Below are 21,959 nucleotides of genomic sequence, written 5' to 3' on the forward strand. Positions count from 1 at the left end.
GCGTGCCCTGGGTCTTCCTCGCCTGATCTTGCTGGAGTCCTTCCTCTTCGAGGTGCATGGTGACGGTGGCGGTGGTCCTGGTGGTGACCGCCTTCCTCGAGCCTCTGGGAAAGCTGCACGTCCCGGGAGGGACATCCTTGGTGGGGAGGAAAGATCTTGGGGGGCCAGTTCTCTTTCACTGCCCCCGTGCTGTATCCCCAAAATTCAGTGCTGTCTCCCCGGTCCCTCAGTTACTCTGCTGTCCCCGACAACAGTTCCTCCTAAGGGACCCCAGCCTCCCTGCGTGCCACCCCCCCGCGGTCCTCCTGGGGGCCAGAGCTCCACCCCCTTCTCTGATCTCCCCCCCCCCCCGATGGCTCTGCCCTAAAGAGCCCCTGCCCCCCGCCCCCACTCCCTAGTCAGAGGGGCACAGTGAGTGTCAAAGACAAAGCAGCATCTTTCAGCCCCCCACCCCCACCCCCGGACGAGACCAAAGAAGAGAACGTCGGCCTCTCTAGCCAGGCTGCACGCGTATTGGAATCACAGGGAGAGGCTTTAAAAATTCCAGTAGCAGGGCCCCACCTCCAGAGAGATGGGTTGGCTTGGCTTGGGAAGGGCCCCCCGCATGGCAGGATGTAGATCTATAGGGAATTTGTTTTGAGCTCTTCAGGTCTGAGCTGCGGTTTCAGGTGAGCCGTTTAGGCTGTGCTTCCGGTTCGGCGTGCGGTGTTGGAAGCGCTTCGGGTCGGGAATGTGTCTTTGGGTGTTTTGTCTGGCTGTGGAGTGCATCGGAGTCACCCAGGGAGTTGGAGTGGGGGTGGGACAGTGCCTGGTTTTTTTGCTTTTTTTTTTTTTTTTTTTAAAAAGATGCCTTGGCCCACCCATGCAAGCCCTCTGAAGCAGGCCCGCAGGTTGGGATTCTCAGGCATCTGTATTTTTGTTCTGATACAGCCAAGGTCTGGGGACGCTGGGCCTTCTTTTGAGGTCTCTGGGGATTTGGGTCTGTGGGCTTGGCTGAGAGGCCTAGCAGGTGCTTGCCAGCCTGGCGGGCCCTGAGCAGTGCTCGTTCCCTTCCCCCCAAGCGGAAGTTTGCCCACTTACCGAGAGGAGGCCAGGGCCTCCGGCACCTCGCAGAGACAGCATCTCTGCAACCGCTTGCACCGCGGGGTCCGAGCCTCTGCCTACAGCTCAGCTGCACCCCGGGGACCCCAGACCCAGACAATGACCAGGGTTCTCCAGCAGAGGTGGGAGAAGCATCCCCTGGGCTCTGAGGAAGAAGGACTGGGCCCGTGAGCCTCATTTTGAGGGAATGTTTGATGTGGTTCTTAAGAGTGGAAGCTCTGGGTCTCTCCAAGTTCAGTTCCCGGCTCCGACATTTCCTGGTTTGGGAGGCGTGTGGATTTGTTTCTCTGCCTTGTCTCCCTTGATTGGAAAATGGGAGACTCGTGGCTCCTGCCCCCCCCCAGGGCTGCCGGGCAGATTCAGCCGAGGCCCTGGGATGTTGCTGAACCCCTGGCCAGGGGCCCCCCAACGCGGGCAGCCCTCTGACTTAGGCAGGCAGATCTGCTGCCACTCCACCCTCCTCGTTGCCATACTGGGCTCTGCCTTGTGGTCCTAGGAGGACTCGGGGTGAAGCTACAGGAACAATACCGCACCCGGGGCCTGGCGCTTTACAGGCAAGACCGAGTCCTGCAGAAAGCCCGGCCGGCCTGGGTCTCTTGCCTCTTCCGTGCAGGGACTTGAGCACTGGGAAGGTCCAGTAGTTTAAAGACAGCCACGCAACGTGCACGGAGCAGAGCCTTGACTGCAAAAGACCCAGAACTTTCTTCTCCGCCAAGATGCTTCCTGAGAAAGGGCAGTGACGGCGTCAAGGATGCCCACTTCCCCGGAAATGTCTTCATTTGAGTAGAAACCAGTAGCACCATGTAGGACCCAACAGGGCCTCTCCCCTGGCATCCTGGGGCGGCGTATAGTACCTCGATTTAGCATGTATCTCCTTCCACGCAAGGCACAGGCAGCTGCCCGGGGTCTCCTCCACCAGCAGTCTCGGGGCAGGGGCTGGGTTTATCCAGCAAAGTGTGCAGGAGCTCCTCAAACTAGGCTGGACGTGGGAAGGTCTGAGGGCTGAAAGCGGAGCTGTGGGGAGACTGTCACGGGGCAGGCGGCTGGGGGAGCCTCCCCACACTTGGCACTTGCCCTGCCCTACGTCGCCCTCAGGCTCTCTTTTTGGCCACGTGGGCCCTGCCAGCTGCAGGAAAGAATCTGTCGGGGATGGGACTGGCCCAGAGGGAAATGAGCTGTCCGTGCCAGTGAGAACTCTGGTCGCCACCCCTTCCCGTGCTCCCTCTGGGGAATACCAGCATGTGTCATTAATGGGGTGCTGACTCAGTGCTCGCGGTGTGTCCAGACGCTCGGGACCCGCTGCTGGCACAGCTCCCGCAGCCGCCACGGGGGAGGCTGAATGGAGGACATCTGGACGAGGCGAAGGGCTCAGGCCCAGGCGGGCACGGGTGCCGGGTAGACGCTAACCACGGGCCAGCCTCAGAGAAGCCCCCGTGCAGGGGGCGGCCCGTGAACACCATCCGAGGCTTGGGAACGGGCGTGTTTGGAATTATTCGCGGCCAAGGGATTGTGACGACATGGCCCCCTGCCGTTGGTCCCAGCCTGGCTTTAGTCCGGCTTTCTCCAGAATAAATGGGGTTTCTAAATACGTGACCCAGAGGATGCATCTAATCGAACACTAGGTATAAACGCATTTTCTCAGCAGCAAAGCTTCCTGCGATTACTTTTCAAACTTGTGTCGTTTTAGAAGCCATTTCAAAAAGGCAAAGCCTGCGTGGAGTGCCGAGTGGTAGTTTGTGTATACACATTTATTTCTGAAGTTCAAAATGCTAGCATCTAGTTATTATGAAAATTCCCTGAGCAGAGCAGCAGCACGGCTCGGATGCATTAAAAACACTGAAAGCTCCGGGGATAGACCAGGGTCAGCAAAGGACAGCCCGTGGGCCTAACCCCAGGCTACCGCCTGAGTTTTGTAAATGAAATGTTACTGGGCCAGCGCCAAGCCGTTCGTTTCAACATTGTCTACGGCCGCTTTCCCACTCTAATGGCAGAGTTGAGTAGTTGTAACAGAGACTGGCTGTCCCACAAAAAGCCAAACATATTTACTCTTTGGCCCTTGAGAAAAGTTTGCTGGCCTCTGTTCCAGCAGATTGTCCCATCGGTGTGGCCGCGGTCACATCCAGGATTGCTCTGTCGTTTGCGTCTTGCGTGGCTTGGCTGCACAGCATCACTCAGATGATGGGAATTGGAAGCCGATTTCTCACGGCCGCCCTCACGGCCCAGGATGGCCTTCACTTCCATGGCGTGTGACATCAGTGCCACATTGTGTGGGGCAGGAGGAGAGGGAATTCCGGTTTGCGTCCCGGACAGAATCAAGCAACTGCTTGAATTCCTTCTTATCACAACACGCGGGAAGCACGCCAGCCTTTGCGACAGTTTCCTGATAATCCACGTAATCGAGCCTCCCGGCAGCAAAAGCGTTAGCGTGTGCGTGTCTGCGTGGCTTTATATAAGCAGTGTATAGGCCTGAATTTTCAAAACAGCAACATAAAGATGCCTGGTAAAGAGCTCCAGTCTTTCCGGTTGAAGACATTTCAGGGCCGAAGTTCAAGATGCACCCAGACCGAGGTGGAGCCGAGGTCTGCACACACGGCCCGAAGGTGGCCGCACCCGGAGGCTCGACTCCGTGTTACGATGGGCCTTAGAGCACGTTCAAGTGGGCAGGTCCATTTTCCAGAACAGTTTTCGTGGGCGCCACACTGTATGTTTAGAGTAAAATTCTCGCCGGATATTTGAAGACCCGCTGAAGCTTCTCTGCAGAGAGAGTTTGAAAACTGCCCCTTTGGCAAATGCTGGTGTGGCTGTCGTTTCTGTGCGGAAGGATAACGGAGGGGCCCGGCGTGCGGAGAGCTGGGGCTGGGGGGCAGAGGGGGACCTGGCGAAAGACGGCGGAGGGGACCAGAGATGATGCCGTGTCATGGGCGGGGAGGGTGAAGGGGTGGGGACAGGGGGTCGGTCGTGGAAAAGTACTTGGGATGTGCAGAGAAGCCTCAGGAGCTCCTGCCAAAGGCGGAGGCCTTTCCTACAAATTGCTGGTCACCCGGAGCTGCTCTGATGACCTCCAGCCATAAGCTCAGAAGCCCAGGTCCGGAGCGCGTGGGACAAGACGAAAAGTGTGCAAAGCAACGGTGGCGGAGGGTGTGAAAGGGGCTCACAGATCTCTTCCGATCATCACGCGGAGCGCCTTTGGGGCCACTCCGGTGGGGAGGGGACAAGGGAGACGGATGGCACAGGGGACCTCTGGGTCGGCGGGAGGAGGACACGTGAGCGTGGGCAGTGCCTGCGAGTGACCTGGATGGGGGCGGGCGTCCCGGCCTCTGGGGGGTGGGGACCAGGGTGGGCAGGGGCTTTGGGCATTTGAGGCAAAGCCCACACAGCCGGGAATAAAACCCTGGAGTCCCGGCTCCCAGGCCCCCTGCCTTCCCCTGGCGGGTGCAAGGCCGGGAAGGGCAGGCTGGTGGCCTTGGGAGGCTGTGGGCTGGAGACGGCCTCTCGGGTACAAAAGCACGAGTTCTTTCTGAGGTTCTGCTGCTCACCCCATAGAAGAGGAGCATTTTTAGGTTTTTTCAAAGGGTGACCTCATTTTCTTCTTATTGACATAGCCCTGTTTGTTTACACGGTCCTGTAAAAATAGCACACGTGTGCTAAGCTTAGTGTGCGCTCCCGCCACCAGCGGCAGAGCCACTGTGTGGGGAGAAACACCTTTTCATCTGAGAGAGGGGCAGCCTTGTTTCCGAGGACAGATGGGAGCAAAACAGGACAGGTAGGAAGTTTCGTGGGTTTTCGTGTCGCTATTCCAAAATAGCCACACGCCTGCCTACCACTTCCTGCCCGACTCGACTCAGGGTAGAGTTTCTCCAGGAGCGGACTTGTGTTCTGTGAATTCTCAGAGAGGCTCGGGGGGATCTGCCAACAAGCAAACAGGCTCAGCCCCAGAGGCCTTGAGCTTGGCACTTTGCAACCTGGCTCTGCCGCGTACCGGCTGTGTGACCTTGAGCGAATCGCTTCACCTCTCTGTGCCCCATGTGTAAGACGGGGATAACAACACTGCTTGCTCTGTTCATGGTCACCGTGCGGATTCAATGAGGGATGATGGGTGAAGGGCTTAGCCCAAAGCTGGGTGCGCAGCCACGCTCAATAAATCTCTTAATCAATCACCCGACCCCCCGGGTTACGCCAGCCTCCCAAGCCCCTTCCCTTCCTGCCGGCTTGGCCTCTCCAGCCCATCCCTCCGTTGGCCCCAGATAAAAGAAAGGTGAAACGCAAATCTGGCCATGCTGCCTCTTGCTTAAAATCCACCCAGAGCTTTCAGTGGCTACGGCAGGGGTCCGCAACACTTTTTCTCGAAATGGCCAGACGTACGTATGTGAAGCTCTGCCGGCCATCCCGTCTCTTGTCGTTTCGTGCAAGCAGCCCCGAACGTGTTGAAGGATGGGCGTGTCTGAATCCCCGTAAAAGTCGATGGACGAAAGCAGGCAGCGGGCTGGACGTGCCATCCCCCGACCTGCAGGCCCAGTCCAGCTCCGTGGCTCAGCATTCCCAGTCCAGCCGTCCCCTGTCCGTGTCCCGCTTTCTGCTCCCGAGGAACTGCTTAGACTTCAGTCCTCTGCCTCCTGTGTGCCCCTCCCTATGGCATTAGGAACCTTTGCCCTGGGATCCTGGGGTCCCCTGTCTTTGCTGCTGCTCTGTCTTGACTCAGGGAGGGCACCCCCAGGCAGGGATTCTGCCTTCCTGCTTTCTGAGACACTGAGCGCATGTTTAGGTGTTTGAAGATGCTCGCTAAGCATCTGCGATTGAACACAATGGATCTGCAGATGGTGCCTGCAGGGCGCTTACAGGCAGGTTAGGAAGCTAGGATGTGAGCTGGTGAAAAGCCAGCCAGCAACCAGGCGGGAAATGAGCGTGCAGGGATTGTTAGGGCACCGATGACAAGTCGGAGGAAGGAGAAGGCATCTGAACGGGACTCTACCGCGCAGGGAAGAGACTTCTCAGAGGGAGGGAGGCCAGGAGGGCTTTCCGTGCTTGGGAAACGGCCAGAGAAGAGCAGCCCCGGTTCCGGGTTCAGGGTGATGAATGAACAGACCAGGAGGGCGAGAGTCTGATCAGGAGCTGCAGGGGTAGTAGGGAAGTGTAGGCTTTATCCTGTAGGCCAGAATTTCTCTCAAGTCTGATCCGCAACTTCCTCTGCTCCAACAGAATTGCCTGGGGCGGGGCGGGGGGGGGGTCTTTAAAATGCATCTTCTGGGGCCCCGTCTCAGACTGGAAGCTAGGAGCCTCGCAGGTTTAAGGACGGCCATGGTCTGCGAGCGAGAGGAGGCTGTGCCGTGGCTGGGGTGATGATCCTGAGTCTCCTTCAGATCGCTGTCACCTGCGGGGGCCTTGGCCCGGCTGGAGAGGGGGTGGTGGGATGCCTAATCCTCGCCCAGAGCAGACGAGGACACCCAAGCTCAGACACGGCAAGGGACTCGGCCAAGGTCCCACTGCAAATGACTTGCAGAGATAGGACGGACCGGTTCCGGAACAGGATCCGGGATGGTCCTGGAGGTTCCGCAGAGGGCGAGGGACTGTCCACACCACAGGCACGGTGACTGCCCCCAGTGCCCGGCACAGCCTGGTGCCACTGCTGTTTGGTCAGCAGGTGCTGAACACGTGAGAGAATGAATGGGCGGAGGGTGGATGGATGATCCGGGCGCACAGCAGAGCAGAGTTCCGAGATTACGCTGAGGCTGCAAGCCTGGGAGTTTAGGAGACTGGTGATACCAGAGACAGAGGAGGAGAAAAGATGCGTTTGGTGCCAAGCGTTTTGAACGCGAGAGGCCAGCGCGGTGGTTAAGCCAAGATGTTGGCAGCTGGGGAGGCAGAGTTGGGGAGTCCGAGGCTGGGCAGGTGATGTGTGCAGCTGTGGAAGCTGCTAGAAAGACAGGAGAGAAATGCAGAGTGAGACAAGTAGGGGATTACGGACCAGAGCCTGAGGAATGTGCCCAGGCGTCCGGAAGAAAAGGCCTGGGGGAAGGAATTGGAGAAAAGCGCGGGGGTCAGGGGAGCGAGATCAGGACGGGCCAGGGCAGACCAAGAAAAGAGAGCTTCTGACAGCCAGTCCCCAGGTAACTCCGCCTGGGCCTCTTTAGAATAAAACCGGCCAACCTCAAAGAAGTTGTGCCACAGGTAAATAAAAATGTCAATCCCAATAAAGCCAAAATCACGAGTTTCTGTTTGCTTGGGATCTGTGCTCCCGGCCGGCGGAGCTGCAGGTGTGGATCCTCGGGTCCGACAAGCCCTGCCACTTTGCCTCTGCCCGGGTCTGGTTGGCATGCTTCCTGGGGATGACTTTGCGGCCTGGAGCCTTCGCCTTCCTCTCCTGTGCCTGACTTTCCCCTGTCCCTTCCATCGCTCTCTTTATTCGTTCCGCAGATAATTGTCATTGGGAATAGAGCTCTGTGGCCGAGGAAGCCGCCTGATCCCGGCCCCCTAAGCCCAGTGGGGCCTGCACGTCCCTCCCTGGAGGGCTTGAAAAAACAGAGAGAGACTCCTGGACGCGCAGATTCAAGGTGTCTAAAAGCAGGGAGGAGCCCGCCGTCCCCAGGTCCTCGGCCCTATCTGAGCAGCCTCTGTGTGGCCGCCTCTGTGAATGAGCCATTCTGGACCAGCCCTGCCTGGGCCGGGTGGGGGAGGCACGGAGGCCTAGGTGTCTGGGTGTTTCCCCCCTTAAGGCCCTAAAAATACAGCGTCTGGGCAGCCTCCCAGCTGGCCTTCCTGCAGCCTCCAGAGTCTTTCTTTCCGCTGATCCTGCGTGTGCCCCCAAACGCGTCCCTCCCCCCACTCCTCACACGCTCGATGTCACAGTGACACCAGGGCCTCCATCGCTGGCACCATCCTCAGAAAGGCCAGTCATCCTTAAAATCGGTCCTGCCGGGCGTTCCCTTCGTGGCTCAGCGGTTAACGAACCCGACTAGGATCCATGGGGAAGTGGGTTTGATCCCTGTCCTCACTCAGTGGGTTAAGGATCCGGCGTTGCTGTGAGAGGTGGGGTAGGTCGCAGATGTGGCTCAGATCCCACATGGCTGTGGCTGTGGTGTAAGCCAGTGGCTACAGCTCCAGTTCAACCTCGAGCCTGGGAATCCCCGTATGTCGCGGGTGCGGCCCTAAAAAGCAAAAAAAGAAAAGAAAAGAAAAGAAAGAATAAGAGGATCTAGCCTTGCTGCCGCTGTGGCCTAGGTTACAGCTGTGGCTCAGATTCAGTCTCTAACCCTGGCCTGGGAACGTCCATGTGCTGCAGATGCTGTCATAAAATTTAAAAAAAATCAGTCCAGCCTGGACAGAAGGTGCCACGTCTCGTTTGAGGTCACAAGACACACAAATTCTTGACTCTTGCTATTACGTTTTAGTAGAGGAATATAGATGAATATATTGTCACCCTGTCACATACTATGTTGTGAGATATTAAAGATATCATCTAGATATCTGTAAGTATAAAGACGTTACCTGTCACTTACGTAAAGTATGTAGCAGGTGACAAGACGACAACAGGAAAGGAAAGGAATGGGGGGTCGGGACTGGCCTGCCTGGACGCGGCATTTGCGCAGACGTGGGGTGAGGGAGGGAGCCCCGGGGCCTGTGGGAGAGGAGATCGCAGGCCGGATCCTGCCGGGTGGGAACGTCCAGGAGGCCAGCGTGGCTGGTGGGGCCGGGCGGGTGGGGGCGAAGGGGGAAAGGAGGCTGGACAGGTGACGGCAGAGGGCGAGCAAGTGCGGATAATGCAGGAGCCGTTGGAGGTCGAAGCCCTGGAGTAGCCGTTGGAGGTCGAAGCCCTGGAGTAGCGGGCTGGAAAGCACGCCTGGCTGTGTGCGGAGGCCGCACGGCCAGAAGCCAGGGCAGCTGGAGAGGCTGGTGCCGTCGTCAGGAGGTGCTGGCGTCGTGGACCAGGGCGGTGGTCCTGGAAAGTGGTTGGATTCTGGGCACAGTCTGCAGGCAGAGCCACCCTGATCCACCAACAGATGGGATGCGTCATGGAAGAGAAAGTCCCGGGAGGAGAGCCCTGCTGAGGCTCTCACGTGTGCTCACTCTGCTCTCAGGTTGGTCCGCCTCTCTCAGCCTCAGTTTTGTCATCTGGAAAATGGGGCAGTTGGATGGATAACTTCCCAGATCTCTTCTGGCTTGAAAACGCACCAGGTCAGCTTAGGTCACTGGTGGCTGGGGTGGTCAGGGGAGCCTTTGAGGATGTGGGGTGGAACTTGTGTCTTAAAAGGGGCGGGGGCTTAGACCAGACACAACTGCCAGAGGAAGAGAAGGGACAGGAGCGTTCTAGGCAGAGGGAACGAGCAGGAGCCCCGACGAGGAGGCAGGGTTGGGAGGCCTGCGAGCGATGCTGAAAAGCAGCGAGCAGACACCATGGCGTGGGCCCAGGACCTCGGGGGAAGTGCCAGGAGCTGCAGGGAGGGGCACACTCTGCCCTTTGGAATAAACCAGCAGGTTCAGGGCCCGAGCTTTTTTTTTTGCAAACACGGAGGCCCTCAATTTTGAGCATTTTCAGATGGATGCACTCGGGCAGGAAGGAACAAGGCTTGGCTCCTGTCCTGGGAGAGTTAACCTCCTGGCCCAGCATTGCATAACCGCAGCGTCTGCTGAGCGCAAGGAGACTGTTCTGTGTGGCAGCCAGAGTGGCAAGCCTGGTGGCTCCGGGCTCTGGCACCATCCCGCAGCGGAACAAACAGCCCTCCCTTCCTCGATAATGGCCCTCATTGAGCATTGTGTCCATGGCCAGCGCCCAGCGCAGGGCAGCTCAGCCTGGGTAAGTTTCCTCTCTTGGCTGCTTAGCAAAATATTTACACTACGCCTTTCTAGTAAGATGGTCCTAGGAACCAGCAGGCGGAGAAGCGAGAGAAAAGTGCCTCCCAGTGACCCTGCTCCTGGCTCGGGGAAGGGCTGTCGCACGTCCCGCGTGTGAACCTGGGCTGGTCATTGCCCTCCAGGCAGTTCTCTTTTGTAAACGAAGGCACTGAGCTGGAAGATGCACGAAGGTCTGTCCGGCTCAAAAATCACTGGCATTTTCTCTAAGTGAAGAATGAGTCCATTTTGTCCTTGGGGGGCGGCAGGGGGAGGATGTGTCTGCCCTCCGATATTTCACAAAGGGCCTCTTTCTCAGGACGGCATGCGTATGAGCTGGGGGGAGCTGAAGATAACCGGGCCCCTCTGGACTTGCATCTCACCTCCTGAGGAGGTACCTGGACCAGCCACAGGGGACCCCAGCCATGTTGCCAGAGGGACATCTGGGGAAACTGAGGTAGCAAAGACTGTTATCCAGCATCCCAGGGGGTTGTGCTAAAGGAAGGGTGTCCTGTGTGACTCTCAAGACAGAATCCAAACCAGCGAGCGAGAATCGCCTGGCTTATCCTCCGGAACAATAGGCCCCACAGCTATTTCGACCCAAAACACACATACCCTTTGACCCAGGGCCCTACTTCTGGGAATCCGGCCTATGGAACAATAGCACTTGTCTGTAAAGATATGTGTACAAAGGATGTTTATTGCAAAATTCTAGTGGCAAAAGAAAAAAAAAAAGAAAAGAAAAGAAAAAAATACGAAACTCAACAGTAAAGAAAGCTTGAAGGTGTTATATTCAAAGCATGGCCTATCATTCAGCTATTAAAACGATGAGACCCTGGATCTGTTTTAAAAGACCAGGAAAGTGCAGCAGCTAGGAACACAGGGGCTAGAAGCAGACTGCCAGGATTCAGATCCGGATCCCCAAAACCACCTTACACGGCGCTCTGACCGTCAGCCTCCATCGGGCTTCTCTTTGGTGAAGGAGGAATCGGCAACGCCTCTGCCCTATAGGCTCGAGGCCGGTGATGTGCTTATAACCCTGCCTGGTTTTGAGCGTCTGCTCAAAAACATGTTGGCCTTTGATCTAGAAAGGTTATCCATGAGAAAAGCAAGATACAGAGAAATGCACACAGGGAGATTCCATTTTTACAAAATCAAAAAAAAAAAAACAGAGAGAGAAGGAAATGCATCCCTACCCCCTTGCAAAAAAAACAAAGAGCGATGCTGGCTGCCCCAGGAGTGACCTCCTGAGAGCAGACCCTAAGTGAGGCTTGAGTCATGGATGAGGGGTGCGCTGGTGCCTTCGAAGACACCTTCCAGCCCCGAGACTCCGAGACTGTGGGCTCATCTTGGCAATCTCAGCATACGTCCCGGCTTGGCATTTGACCCAACCAAGTAGCCTGTTGTTCACTAAATATGTGTGCCAGGACCTGTCATGTTTGCGGATGGGGAACAAGGATTTGGTGGCTTGGGTTCATGAAAATGCTGCTTGCCTGGATGTGGGGTTGATCATTGCAGCTCTCGTGGATCCAGCAGGGACTCTCTCCAAGTGGGGCCCAGACCTGGCTCAGCTATTGTGAGCTGTGCCAAGGATGCCGTGGCCTGCTTGAGATAGATCTGCCTCCGTGGGCCTCCGTCACGCTCAGATTCACCTCCCCCCAAGTGCCACAGGCCTCGGCAGTGGAGGGACAGGTGACAGGCTGAGAAGATCCCCTCCCCCAGCTGGGGTCCACCTGCCATGGAAATCAGAGCCGTTTCTTTCCACTCCAGTTCGTCCCTTGAGATATGTTAGCAGAGAAAGTCACACTTGTTAAAGAGCTAATATTAGCTTTATTCATGTACTTGACACATCTTTTTATATTTTAAAAAATATTTCAGCCAAACAACCAGAACAACAGAATACGCAGTAATAGAACAAGCGGTGGTAAACCCACTACCCTGCTTCAGAAATCTTCAGCAGGTACAGCAGAAGCTGCTGCATAGCCCCCCACAATCGCAGGCCCCTCCCATGCCCCCCAAAAGTGACTGTCACCCAGAACTCGCTGTGAACATCTCAGGATTGTTCTCTGAACACCTGCTGTGTGCCGGGCAGAGTGCTAGGTGCTGAGTGACTCTGGGGAACTAAAGAGACATGGTTCCCTCCCTTATGGGACTTGCTGTTGGATGAAACCCCAGTCCCCCTGCCTTTGGTGAGTGCCAGTCTTTGGTCAGGTAAATGGCCCCCTGTCCGTGTGAGCAGTGACTTTGGAGGCGAGGCTGAAAGAAATGCTGGCACCTATCCTGTCACCAGCTTTCTAACTGGGGGCAAGTCCCTTCTGCTCCCTGGGCCTCTGCATCTGCGCCTGTCACACATGGCTTTGAACTGGATGCCCCTCAAAGGCTCTTCCAGCTCTGTGATCACGGGCTTGATGGGGAGCCTAAACCAGGTCTGCCCAGGGACCAGCTCCATCACTCTGGTAGGCAGATGGGTGAGCGGGAACTTTGAGGTCCATGAAAGGGGTACGTACCCCAGTGCATCGTGAGGAAAATGCGGGATTTTCGTAGCACACAAACTGCCGATAAAACACAAAGTGGTTTTGGGGGAACGTGGGGGAACTTCCTTATGTTAATAGTAATTTCTTTCTCTTAAAACAATTCAGTAGACGTTCCCGTCGTGGCTCAGTGGAAATGAATCTGACCAGTATCCATGAGGACGCAGGCTCGATCCCTGGCCTTGCTCGGTGGGTTAAGGATCCCGCATTGCTGTGGCTGTGGTGTAGGCTGGCAGCTACTGCTCTGATTCCGTCTCTAGGCTGGGAACCTCCATATGCCATGCGGGTGTGGCCCTAAAAAGATGGAAAAAAAACAATTCAATAAAAACTTAGAGTTGACAGTTACATCCATATCCTTATTGCTAATACGAGGCTCTGGTTGAATAAGTCGAATTCAAGTCAAAGGACATTGAAGTTTTATATAAATAACCGAACAGGTGCTATGTGTCTCTGGCGAAATGTGGCCTGGTGGTCACCAAATGGCAGGCACAGCGTTTCCCAAACCAGAGCTAATGATGTAAAGGGTGGGGCCTGCCTGGCGTCTTTAGAGCCTGGCAGAACCAGCCCAGAGCTGGCGCGTCACAGCCCGAGACGTGCTGGAGGAATGGCTTTGTGAATGGGTCCCTGTTTGGAACAGTGTGGGAGGAATTCTCTTCAGATCTTAGTGCCAAGAAGAGCTATGCTTTTTCGGGGCAACCGCTGCGCTTATGGGCAGGACACTGAGAAGGTGACACGAACTGTGTTGTCCTTCCTTCTTTTACTGCCAGGAAGCCCTACCCAGAACCCGGGGCCCAAACTGAGCCACCACGCGGGGCTCCGAAGCTTCTTCTCTGTGTTCTTCCACCCCTTCTGCTCTGGGCCTTGTGTCTTCCAATGCCCTGGCTCACTGCATCGTTTCTAATTCGAGCTCCTGGTTTGTTTTTGTAAACTACCTCAGCTCCTCTGTGGAATAAAGCAAGTTAAAACTGAAAAAAAAAAAAAAAAGAATTAGCGAATGAATTAATTAATCAGTCAGTTCCTGTACAGACTGCCTAGGACCGAAGCACTGGCTCTCTTTAGCCTTTTGGGGTTTCCTGCCAGGAGGTGCTGCCTCTCGGCTAGTGCCTGCGTTATTGCTGTGCACCCTTAGATCTGAACCAGCAGGTCCCGGGGACCCACACCTCCTGCTGGAGCTTTGGGGCCGCCTTAGAAATGACTGGGCTGGGCAGCTCAGAGAATTGGGTCTGCAGGCAGCTGTCCCCTGGGGCCCTCCGCGTGTCCTTCAGGGCTCCCAGCCTCCCTGCACCACGGATTGCTACCCACTGGTTCTGCTGCTGGCCCCAGACTGTCCAGGCTGTGACTCCCATCTCCCGCCTGACTCCCACCCTGCCCGGTGCTCTCCCTCTGCGGCCAGGCCCCGTGCTGCCCCGAGAGCTCGCAGCACCCACCCCAGACGGCGTGAGCTCCCTGCCTTTACGGCTGCGAAACGATAATGGGGCCAGCGGGACTCTGAGAGGTACCCTGAGATACTGAAACCCTGAAAGCAAAGGACAACGAGTGAAAGAAGCCGGATGCAAAAGAGCACATACTGTGTGGCCCCACTGAGATGAAACATCCAGAAAAGGCAAACTGGTAGCGACAGAAGGTCAGGTAACTGAGGGCTCTGCAGGGGAGGAAGGTGGAGTGACCGCTGAGGTGGCTTTCTTTTCGGAATGATGGACGTGTCCCAGGATTACGTGGTGATGATCGCGGGATCCTGTGAATATGCGAAAACCCGCTTAATCGTAAGTTGGAAAGGGCGAGATTTATGGCGTGTGAATTATACTGGACATCAGCTAATAGAGCAGGCTCCAAAAAGTTATGTTTATGAGACACGCGAAATTGAGAAAATTCCATTTATTAACAGATTAATGTACTCTCTCATCTTGAAAATGAATACACCCTCTTTTCCAGAAAGGAATCCAGGTGACTTCTGTAAACTATCCATTAGCTAAGATTTTCCACAATTACAGCTTCGTGCAGGAGCTCCTTAGTGGATCAAGTTGCCTCGTGGGTTAAGGAACCTGAGAACACCCACGTGGCATGGGCTCGGCCAAAACCAAACAAAAACAACTTCATTCATTCATTCTTTCATTCATAAACTGTGAGTGCCTGCTTTGCGGCAAGCACGGGGAGCGTAAACACAGCTCTGCCCTCTGCGATCTCCAGCCGGAGCCGTGACATGTGACACTGAGCACAGCGAGGGCCACGGCTTGCGGAGCTCCTGGCCTGGCCCAGCAGAAGCGAACCCGACTAGGATCCATGAGGACGTGGGTTTGATCCCTGGCCTCGTTCAGTGGGTCGAAGACCCAGCATTGCTATGAGCTGTGGTGTAGGTTGCTGATGTGGCTCAGATCCTGTGTGGCTGTGGCTGTGGTGTAGGCTGGCACCTGCAGCTCCGATTCGACCCCTTGCCTGGGGATGCCCATATGCCGCAAGTGCGGCCCTAAAAAGCAAATGACATAAAGTGTCTTGAGCCCAGCTCCGTGCACACAGTAAGCAACACGGAACTGGCAGTGCTCTCTGCCACTGGAGGGGGAGCTCGGAGCGACGTGGGCAGGAGGACGGGGGGTGAGCCTGTTTGGGAAAGAGAGATCGCTCACTCGGGCCAAAACCTAGCAGGAAGCTCATTTGGAGAGGTTTGTGGCACGTTGGAAGGATCCGGAGTTCTTAGGAAGGGAGGGGAGTCCCTGCCGGTGAGTGAGCAGGACTCTGCCTTGCCTGTATCCAGGGAGGTGAGTCGGTCCCCAGGGGGCCTGCTGCCCTCCACCACCCCTCCCTGGCCTCCTGGGGAAGTGAGACCCAGGCTAGGGAGCAGAAGCATCCAGAATATCAGGGCGGGTAAGATCCCCAGAGACCCACTACAGTCCACACCCTTCATTTCCAGCACAGGTCGGCACGAGGGGCTCATGTCGCTCCGTGAAGGGGCAGGGGGCGTGGGAGGAGGGGCAAAGCCAAGTCTCTGGATCTTCAGGCTTGAGCAAAATGCCATTTTTTCCTCCTTCCTTGATTAAACGTGCTGGTGCTGTGCCAGGAGATGATGTGGGGAGGGGATGCCAAGCAGAGCACGCGCGGGGGAGCCGCCCGCTTGCTGGGACTCCCGGTCCACCTGTTATGGAATATGTGGGGACAGGTCCTGTGACCTCTGGGGCCTTATTTGCCTGATCTGTCAAGTGAACTTAAAGGCACTACCACCCTCGGAGGGCTGTGTGCTCCGCAGGTATTGTTTAAAATATGTGTATATCGGGAGTTCCCGTCGTGGCGCAGTGGTTAACGAATCCGACTAGGAACCATGAGGTTGCGGGTTCGATCCCTGCCCTTGCTCAGTGGGTTAACGATCCGGCGTTGCCGTGAGCTGTGGTGTAGGTTGCAGACGCGGCTCGGATCCCGTGTTGCCGTGGCTCTGGCGTAGGCCGGTGGCTGCAGCTCCGATTTGACCCCTAGCCTGGGAACCTCCATATGCCACGGGAGCGGCCCAAGAAATAGCTAAAAAGACAAATAAATAAATAAATAAATAAAATATGTGTATATCGAGAGAGAGAGAGAGAGAGAGAGAGAGGTTTATTTTAGGAAATCAGCTCACACAATTTTGGAGGCTTGGCAAGTCCCAAATCTGCAGGGTGGGCTGGGAGGGTGCAGACCCAAGGGAGTGGCACGTGGAGCCCTAAGGCCATCTGCTGGCAGAGTTCCTTCCTCCTGAGGGGAGGTCAGTCTTTGTTCTGTCAGCTGATTGCAGGAGGTTCACCCAGGTTATGGAGAGTAATCTATTTAAAGTCTGCAGCTTTCAATGTTAATCTCATCTGAAAAGTGCCTACATCTAGAATGATGTTTGACCATATGCTGGTACCATGGCCCTGCCAAGGGACCGTCACAGGTGGGTTTGGAGGACTGAGAGTTTGCCACGTGTCTAGAAGGGACTGGGTGTTTGGGGCAATGGGAACAGCATGTGTTCTGAGAATTCTTCGGCTCCCTGAGGCCGGAACACAGATCGGAGGGAGAAGGGAGGGAAGAGGCTGGAGACACGGGGAGGAGCCCCCTGGAGAGGCCTTTGGAGCCACACCAGGGAGCGGAAACTACGTGCAGAGCCTGAGGGGTCTTGGGAAGGAGAGCAGCAACCGAGGAGAAGCAGCCTCTGGATCCCCTTCTCTCAGCACCCTTAGCGTAGACAGCTCCATGGTTCTGAGCTCCTGGGTGACAGTGGGGGCCAGGGTACGGAGAGCTGGCTAATTGGCTACCTCCAAAGGCTTTCCCCAGAATCTGAAAGAGGGCAGAAGGACATGCCAGGTGCCCACTCAGCGACTTGCAGGCCCCTCGGACAGTCAGGTCATTAATGTTGCCTGGTGGACCACCCGGCTGCCCAAGTGAGCAGGACCAGCTGTTCCTACCCTTGATGGAGCCTTCATCCCTCAGTGTGGGTGGGGCGGGGGTGCTGGAGTCAGGAGCACTGAATGAACCCTCCAAAGAATGGAGAGTGTGGGGCTCTAAGACGACAGCCCCCAGCCGGAAGGGGCCTCCTCCCTCCTGGTGTGTCCGTCTCCTTGAGTGGCCATGTGACTCGCTGCCAGTGAGTCACAACCCAAAGATTTCCTAACAGCTGGAGCACAAGTGTCCACCTCCATGGAACCCCTGGAAATTATTAGATCACAGAGAAGGCCAGCTTTGAAAGGATAGCACCATCATATTGGGGAACAAGATGGAAAGCCACTCATGAACCAAAAATGTCGATAAATCTTACAGCAGAAGATAGGAAGTCCAGGAGATTGCATAGCAATGGAGAAATCAGAGCAGAAGACACTGCAGCCAAGACCCCAGAGGCCTGAGTGGTCTTTATCCCGTGAAAGCCAGGCATCGTTCAAGAGCCAGCAAAACAAAGAGCAGGAAGAGGCTGCCAGGGTTGCAGAGTCCCTTGAAGAACTTTTCAAAGGGCAAGTCCAATTCAACCCCTCTCACTTTTTACTGCAGAGGCAGGCAGCCAGTGACAGGCCAGCTCCCAAGAAACACTCTCTAAGGGAAATAACGGAGCCAGAACCCGAGGTAGGAGCTCAGCTGCGGGAGTTCCGGAGCGACCCAGCCGACTCAGTTCCAGGGCCAGGGCCAGGCAGGGAGGTGTGGCAGCTCCAGCTCGGGGTGAAGTATATCACTGTGCCCACCGTGGGGTAAAGCCCTTCTTTGGGCAGTTGCAGGAGTCCACTGGCCAGCGTCCTCTCCACAGTCCTTACTGGCTATGTGCCATCAAAATGCTCTACTCTTTCCTAAAGAACCTTACATAGAACAGGTTCATGATCCCCGTCACATTCAAGGGCAAACCTGTCAGAAAAGTCGACCGAAGACCTCGCAGGCAGCCCTTTCCAGTTCATCGTTTCACCGGTACCCTTTTTCTCTCCTTCTGTAGGATGCCGTTTTAGCAAGGCACATGGCCACCCAAGTAAAGGCTGCATTTCCTGGGCTTCCTAGCAACCAGGTGTGGCCCTGTGGCTGGCGCGAGCCAAAACCCCAAGTACAACTCCCCATCCTGCTCTCCCTGTCTCTTTCTTGCTGACTAGGGTGTGGGCATAGCGGTGGCAAACGCCGTGGGTCACAGAAAAGCAAGATCAACGATCCCCACACCGTGACGTCATCCTGTTATCCCACAGCCGCCTACGTGCAAACTGGTACCACAAGACAGAGATAAACTTCTGTCTTGTCTAAGCCAGTCTTACAGCTGGGTCCTTGTTACAGGAGCTAGAACCTGTTACAGGAGCTAGAACTTGTATCCTGACACATATGCTAACTTCACAGCATAAATATTCATAAATATGTATGGACTATCAGGGTCACCAAAGACTAGAAGAAAACCAGTAGCAAAAAAAAAAAAAGAACACCTAAAATGAAAAAGAGAAGAAGCGCTCACTCCAAGGGAAATAGTTCAAATATAAGAGAACCCTAAAATAAATTATCATTAGTATCCTTGGCAGTGATTGAGAGATTATCTCATGTAATAGAAAGGAACCAGCTGAGCGATGAAGATGGAGCTATCAGAAAAAGGAAAGAATTATTGAAAATTAAAAATATGACTCCCAGAAGAATTCCGTGGATAAAGTAACACACAGTGCATATAGAGGAAGACCAGACTGGTGATAAAGAAGTCCCAACTAAGAAAATATCCCAGAATGTTGAGTAAAACATCAGGAGAGAAAGTTCGTGGATGGATCCAGGAGGTTTTATATTCATCAAATAGGAAATCCGAAGCAGAGATGACAGACAATGGCAGAGGAAGAAGAAGAAGGGGTAGAAAAAAATCAAAGACGTAGCAAAAGAAAATTCCCCTGAGCTTGAAAACATGCACAGCTTTAGAATGGAAAAATTACACTGAATTCAGGACAGGAATTAGTGAAAAGGAACATTCGGATAGTCAATCTTGTTGAAATTTCAGAACATCAGGGATATAAAACAAAAAGCTTCCAGATAGAATCAAACTTACATGAGAATTTCTCATCAGCATGGAAGATGCCCAAGGATGGTGAACCAGTGCCTTCAGAATTCTGGAGGAGGACGATTTGGAACTAATAACTCTACCTCCTCCTACCTTGAAAGCGGCATAAAGGCTTTTGATGTGTAAGAGTTTGGAAAATGGATTTACTCCGTGATCCATGTCTCCGGAAGAAAAAAACTCTGGAGTTACTTCTGTCAACCAAAAAAGATAATAAATAACATGCGAATCAAGAAATGAAGGGAGCCATAAATACAGTGTGGGAAGATTGATTTGTTCGTAACTTGTGGAAGACCCCTCTTCTTGGGACGGAGTTGGAGCCATGTGGAATTACATTTCTTTCCCTTGGGTCCAGTTCGCACTGAGCTGTTCCTCAGGAAGTGATCCCGTTACAATCGTATTGTTACATTCGCTTCCTCTTTTAGAATTAACCTGTATAGACCAGACTTAGTTGTCATGTGGAAGAGAATGCAACTGTTATGAAATTTAGCAGGGTAATAATAAGCGCATCACTACCAGAAATTTAAAGGTGGACAGAGGAAAGGAGATGGGAAGGTGAGACCGTGCATGAATTTCTTCATTGTTCATAGCGGGAAATGAATAGATGCTCTGCCTGAAGTCGACAGACCAGGAAATGGCAGTTTAAGTATATTCCTGGAGGGTATTAAAGGCAACTGCCAGAGCAACCAAAAATATATAATTATCAAAATGGTGAGATGGAGTGGAAGGTAAATACAAAAAAAAAAAAAAAAAACCCAAAATCCCTTTGTGTTCCTAGTAGAGGGTCAGAACCCTAACTGAGTGAGGATGGCTTCTAATTCTGGGGCCTGGGAGACCATAAACTTTGGGGAAATTAACTTGAGAAGAAACAAGCTCCACGATTACACCCTGGCTGCATCTCATCCGCACGTACTGCCCTGCAAACACACCATGCCCTCAACTCCAAGCCCGGATGTGTCGTGACCGTGGGAAGGCTCCTTCATTCCCTCAACAAATGTTTATGGGGACCCCTTTAAATAAGCAGCTCTGAGGACTGGCTCGATTCATGGCCTCGGCTCCATCTCCCACCACTGTGCTCTGACGCCCTCAACTCCCTTCTCACACTCTCAGCAGCCTCCCGCCTTTGGTCACGAGTCCCCTTTTCTGTTTGGCGGAACCCCGCGGTCCTTCAGAGCCCTGTGTGCCTTCTCCCAAGCCTCTCCCGCCGCGGCCCTTCCTCCCCCCCCAGCCTGTACACCTTACGACCTCTTTCTGTTTGTGTTTCTCTTCCCGTGGGTTTTGAGTTTTTCAAGTGCGAAGTCCGAGCCTTTTTTTAAAATTGAGGCGCAACAGGTGCCTCCTTAGCCTCGTAGATGGCACTTCAGACTCATAAACTTGAGTCATAGCAAACGCACAGTGCTGAACACCTGGCACAAGGTTACGACTCGAATCGTTTTCACTCGTGGAATGCACACGTCACCCAATCGAGATGTACACCCCCTGTCTTGTCACTCGGAAGCTCCTCCACGCCCCCCCGCCCCTGGCACTACCTGTCTGCCTCAGCGAAGAGAGCCACTGTGCTCAGTTCCAAGACAGTAAACTTAGCTTTGCCTCTACTTAAATTTCAACTAAACGGAGTCGCGTGGTATACAGTCGGTGTGTCTGGCCTCCTTTGCTGATTATTCTATCTGTGATATCCATCTGTATTTTCGTCTGTAGCAGTGCTTTGTCCTTTTTAATTACTCTGTGGTAATCCTTATGTGAATATACCACAATTTATTTATCTGTTTGTTGTTGCCATTTGGGTCGTTTCCAGTTTTTGCTGCTTCGTAACATAAAGCTACTATGCACATTCTCGTTTGCATTTGTTGGCAGACATAGATATGTGTTTCTGTAGGGAGCAGGCTTAGGCGTGGAATCTTTAGGTCGTGGGGTAGGTGTGCGTCTGACTTTGAAGATTTTACCCATCAATTGTCCAGATGGTCGAGTCTAGTTGCCTTCCCACCACCTATGCAGGAGGAGGATTCCAGGTGCTCCACACTCTTGCCAACATTTGGTATCATTTTGTGTGTTTCCTGCGAGCCCCTCTGGCGAATGTGCGGTAGATTTCATTTCTATTTCCCTAAGAAGCAATGGTGCTGAGCCCGTTTGCACATGCGTGTTGACCATTTAGATAACCTCTTTTTAAAAATACCTCTTCAAGTCTTTGGCCATTTTTAAAAATTGTGGTAAGATACGCACAGCATATTTTTAAGTTCAGTACTATGAAGTATTTTTTAAGTTCAGTACTATGAAGTACTTTCACATGGTTGCGCAAGATCAGTGAAGCTCCAGAACTCATTGTGTCTTGCACAACTCAAACTTTATACTCATGAAGCAACAAATCTCCATCCCCCTTTCCCTGCCAGCGCCTGGTAACCCCCCTTCCTTCCGTCTCTGTGAATTTAGCTCTTCCAGGTACTTGGAATTCGTGGAGTCATGTACTCTGTGTCTTTCTGTGACTGGTGTATTTCACTTCGCATCGTGTTCTCAGGGTTCGCCCGTGTCGCATGTGTCAGAATTTCCTTCCTTTTTTAGACTGGCTCGTATTCTTTGCATGGATGTACCGCATGCAGTTCCTCCGGTCACCCGTCCAGGGACACTGGGACTTATTTCCACCTTTGGGCTTTTGCAGAGAATGCTGCCTTGAGCCTGGGTCTGCAAATGTCTCTCTGAGACTCTGCTTTCGATTCTCTGGAGCATATACCCAGAGGTGGAATGTCTGGATCACTTGGTAGTTCTATTTTAATTTTTTTGAGGAACCGTCGTACCCTTTTCCACAGAGGCTGCACGGTTTTGGATCTCCGCCAACGGTTCATAAGGATTCCAGTTTCTCTGCACCCTTGTCAATCCTTGTTATTTTCTGGGTGGTGTTTTAAATCATTACTATAATAGCCCTCCTGATGTGTGCGATGTAGTATCTTATAGTTTTGACTTGCATCTCCCTAATGATTAGTGATGCTAAGCATCATTTCATGTGCTTGCTGGCCATTCGTGTA

General features: G+C 53.9%; 1 protein-coding gene across 11 annotated transcripts in view; it reads left to right on the forward strand.

Moving 5' to 3' along the window:
• Positions 1-21,959, forward strand: part of HIVEP3 (HIVEP zinc finger 3) — a 494,489-nt gene that overhangs the window by 400,570 nt on the left and 71,960 nt on the right. The gene's annotated exons all lie outside the window — the stretch shown is intronic.

The sequence above is a fragment of the Sus scrofa genome, chromosome 6 (assembly GCF_054392235.1).
Source record: "Sus scrofa isolate SSC_HxYL_T2T_F1_AM1 chromosome 6, Sscrofa_HxYL_maternal_Yorkshire_Landrace_v2.0, whole genome shotgun sequence".
Classification (NCBI taxonomy): domain Eukaryota; kingdom Metazoa; phylum Chordata; class Mammalia; order Artiodactyla; family Suidae; genus Sus; species Sus scrofa.